The sequence below is a fragment of the Lolium rigidum genome, chromosome 6, assembly GCF_022539505.1.
Source record: "Lolium rigidum isolate FL_2022 chromosome 6, APGP_CSIRO_Lrig_0.1, whole genome shotgun sequence".
NCBI classification, from domain to species: Eukaryota; Viridiplantae; Streptophyta; class Magnoliopsida; order Poales; family Poaceae; genus Lolium; species Lolium rigidum.
In genome coordinates this window covers 317,769,297-317,773,772 of record NC_061513.1, presented here as the reverse complement: position 1 = coordinate 317,773,772, position 4,476 = coordinate 317,769,297, and the positions used below count along the sequence as shown (strand labels likewise).

The following is a 4,476-nucleotide window of genomic DNA, read 5'->3' as shown; positions in this document are numbered from 1 at the left end:
GCGAAAGCCTGCACGGAGGAGAGGCGGCGGCGGCGCTACGAAGGCGCGGCGGCAGCGTCTCGAAGGAGGACCGAGAAAACCCTAGGTGGATCGGTCGCTCTGATACCAAGTCAGAAACAATTGTTTGCCGTGGTTTGCCCCAAACCGGCTGGCATCATTATATATGGGTAAAGACTTGTACAACAAGTATACACACGGTAGATCATACCGGAACACACACATATATCTATACAATGCCATATACAACTCTAACACAAGACAAGTTAAGAAAATAACTGTCAAGAGATCTAACGTCAGTAACCAAGATCTGTACGTCAATTATAGTGCAATAGCAACAAAAAATAGGCAAACGCTTGTGGTGCCTGCTAAGCCACCTCACTTTCACCTGCCTTCAAAACCTCGACAACAATATCATCGAAAGTTGCAAGGAGATGCATAGAATGAAATAAAAAAATAAACATGATATGTCATGCTCAGTCTACAGTCGCAAATATTAGCATTCAAGCTACTGGTAAATCATGATATATTGACACATAAATAATTTCACTGGATAGGCTCTAAATTGTTGATGGATAGCTACATTTTAAGTACCCTTTGTTAGAATAGAGAAAAATGAGATATAACAATACGGAACGTCAACTCACTGTTTTCGATATCTTCGTATGTACATAAACTAATGAATCATCTAGAACTGTCACTGTTCACTTACTTGGCCATTGTGTTTATCTTGACAGATCATAGTGGCTATCCATATATGTGCATTAGACCAATTGCTCCACTGACACACAATCCATAGATAGCCCAATGAGGCGGTGAAGAGGGTTTCTAAGATTCTAGTCATGACTCGGATGGTGGTGAAGGCATCAGATGACGATTTTGTTCTAGCCATTAAGTAAACCTAGAAGATTCAAGTCTTTGTGACCCCTTGCCTGCAAGAGTTTCATCCAGGTGTTAGTTCACATGGCTCTGCAATAGAGTATAGGATTATGAGATACCAATTAAAGCAGTAACAAATCAATTAACATGTGACTCTGTTGTAAACCAGAACAATGAATATTCAGTTAACTTGTTTTCCAATATGATCATCAGAAGTACTTCTCTACACTCTATCATTAAAAAGGTATCTGTTCATAGAATTCTATAATAGCGGTGAAACATATTACCGAAAAAACAATAAGGTTTAATCGGTAAATACCACACCTGCTCTAAAAATGTAAAATCTCCGGTAGGCATTCCTAAGAAGTGAGCGCATATCATTACCTTGCGTGCAACATTAAACTTGAGCAACACGCTTGTTCTTCAACTGATATGCATCGCCTTGGAACCATGGAAAGAGCTGAACATGATCTAAGAAATAATAGCAAAACAAACCATAGAGTTCTCTGGAAGAAAACAATGCTTTAGTTGATTGTTGTTCTGATCAGCTACAGGCACAATGAGCTCTCGTATATTCTCAACTTAGGAGTGGCGTCATGAGTGGTGTCGGTGAACTGATCACACTAAATTAGAGGCAAAAATAAGTTGCCATTTTCTTGCAGCAATTAGTGTTAACAGCAAGACAACCTGAAAATAGAACAATCTATTAGCACCCACAGGGTTTGGATTTGTTTATGTTATTCAATGAATTATTCTGCCACCAAAGCAAATGAAAGCGAAAGAATGAAAAAAAAGAGATAACGGAAACCAAAACCACGAAATGTGTGTGTACTCCCCCTCAAGCTCCCATATAATCTAGCGATACATCCTCCATATTAGGAAAATCACTATAACAGGCCCTTTTTGCTAACCCAAAATCATGGAAACTTCTTAAAGGTGTAATTTCTGTAGAAATTAGCAACCAATTTGAAAGTTCCAGACATGCTTGGTTTCAGGAAAATCCATCTAATTATGCCCTGCACAAATTATAGATCTTATAGCTAAGAGCAACCATCTGATTTCAGCTACGACACAGAAATTTCTTTTATGGAATCAGAGATATGTCGTCTAAATAATACTTGATATTAGAACACACCTCCTGCTTCTCTTTGGCTAGGTTCGGAAGTAGTATTCAAAACCAGCCAGTAGCTTTGTATTTTCGAACATCCAGAAGCTGTTGAGGAGACGACGGAATAATTTGCATACATCTTGCTTGCCAAGATCTCTAAATTAGCATCGCAACACTATAAATCTCAGCTGTGATTTTCCATCACGTCCAGCCTCTGAATTCATGCACCTTGAAGTTTTTGGAAGCAATATTTGTCATAAATATTCGTAATTAGTATTGAAATCAAATATGTTTGATGTTCACGGTGTTTACCTGCTGATGGCTATGAACATTTGATCTACATGAACTTGGTGGCAGTAGATGATCTTGGAAGTGTTATTTCCTAATTAATTTACTGATGTTGAAGCCCGTAGTCCCCTTTTTGGTAGAGTACTTAAATTTCATAACCATGCTGCAGCTATTAGGCTATACGTTTTTTTTTAGATAATAGGCATAGATATGCCCGACTTTAAATTAATAAAGCCAAAAGAGTTCACAGGAACCAATACGAGTACAACCGCTGCGGCATACAGCTTAGCCAAATAGGACAAAACGACAAGCCAACTAAACAAGGGCAAACGTTCATAGCTGACAATGCATACCATCCAAACTGTCGACTCTCAGTACACTGCAATGCAAATGTAGAGTGACAGGTCAGGTCTACTCTATTACTTGTCAAAGAACATGCAAGAGGCAAAAACTTAAGAATGTCCAGTGGCAGATGAACAGTAAAGCGCAGATTTCAGAAAGAAAAGTGCAATACACCGCCTAGTTGTAACTTGTAACTATATACTTGGAAATAACAAAATACCATATACTACTTGCTAGAACCTGGCTTCTGCAAGAACAACCATTTAATTGGGCGACCTCCACATTGACTAAAATGTATGGATAAGTAAATCGAACGGAAGCATTAAGACCATACACACACATATGAGGAAAGAGAGAGAGGTTACAGCTCGTGGAGGTACCTGTCGCTGCGGACGGCGACTGTCTAGTGCCACCAATCCACCACATGGAACCTGCACCAATCGCTGACGAAAAGCATCACAACCACCAGGTAAGGGCGAACCAACCCGTGAGCATGAACTCCGCTGCTCCCCCGCCGTGCTCTCCTGCAGCCGCTCCATGGTGGACATCAAGCGCGACATCAGGGACCTCCATCTGCGTCGGGTCATGTCCCATCTCCATCACCGGCGCAGTCAAATCCCCAAGCGTCCGCCGAGGAGATTTGATGGTGCAGTTGTCCAGGAGGCCCGTCGAGAAACTAGATCGCATGTTGATGGATACCGAATGGGAAAGTAAATACCCTATGGTGTCAGTCCGTGCACTAGAACGTATTGAAAAACTGTCTGACCACGCTCCCATCCTTCTAACCACTGGAAATCCCAGACCTGTTTGTAAACGGCCGTTCAAGTTTGAACTTGGCTGGATACATCGAGAGGGATTTCATGATATGGTTAAAAGGGTTTGGGAAAGACCGGTCGGTGGAAGCACACCTATCTTGAGATGGAATAATAAAATGCGGTCTATGCGCAAACATCTCTCTGGTTGGGCTGCCCATACGGCTGGTATTCTTAAAAAAGAAAAGACTCGCTTATCAAATGTGATTGATGGGCTTGAGGCTGTTGCGGAGATTAGACCGCTGTCTACACATGAGATTGAACTTAAAAATCAATCCAATGAACAGATGGCCGGTCTTCTCCGCGAAGAGGAACTCAAATGGTATCAACGATCCAAGGCTCAATTCATCTTGGAAGGAGACTCAAATACGAGGTATTTCCATGGCCTAGCCAATGGGAGACACCGGAAAAAACGTATCCACTCTCTTATTCAAGATGAAGGGTTGATTGAAGGCCATGAGCAACTCAAGTCTTACATTACTAACTATTATAAGGGTCTGTTTGGTCCTCCTGAGGAAAGTAATTTTACTCTTAACGAGGACCTAACGGATGATATACCCCAAGTTTCGTTGGAAGAAAATGGCTTGCTAACCGCACCTTATACTGAGGAAGAGGTTAAGAAGGCTGTTTTCCAAATGGAATGCAACAAAGCACCGGGTCCAGATGGTTTTCCAGCAGAGTTTTATCAAACCTTCTGGGATACTATTAAATCGGACCTTCTAGACTTGTTCAGTGATTTACACATTGGACAACTAGAATTATTTCGTCTAAATTTTGGCGAAGTCATCTTGTTACCGAAAATTAATGAGGCAGAAAGGATCCAACAATATAGACCCATTTGCCTATTAAATGTAAGTTTCAAGATTTTCACTAAAGTGGCCACCATTAGACTTAATACGGTTGCGGATCATGTGGTTTTACCATCGCAAACAGCCTTTATGCAAGGACGGAATATCCTTGACGGAGTGGCGGTTTTGCATGAGACGGTACATGAGATGCATTCTAAGAAATTAAATGGGGTTATTTTAAAGCTTGATTTTGAGAAGGCGT

General features: G+C 41.1%; 1 long non-coding RNA gene across 1 annotated transcript; it reads right to left on the bottom strand.

Annotated features, from left to right (window-relative positions):
* Window positions 1-1,483: 1,483 nt before the first annotated feature.
* On the bottom strand, window positions 1,484-2,444 carry LOC124659412. Its single transcript, XR_006989570.1, has 3 exons — window positions 2,297-2,444; window positions 2,012-2,212; window positions 1,484-1,563 (listed from the first exon to the last, which is right to left on the bottom strand). It is a non-coding gene; the product is annotated as an uncharacterized LOC124659412 (long non-coding RNA).
* Window positions 2,445-4,476: the final 2,032 nt, after the last annotated feature.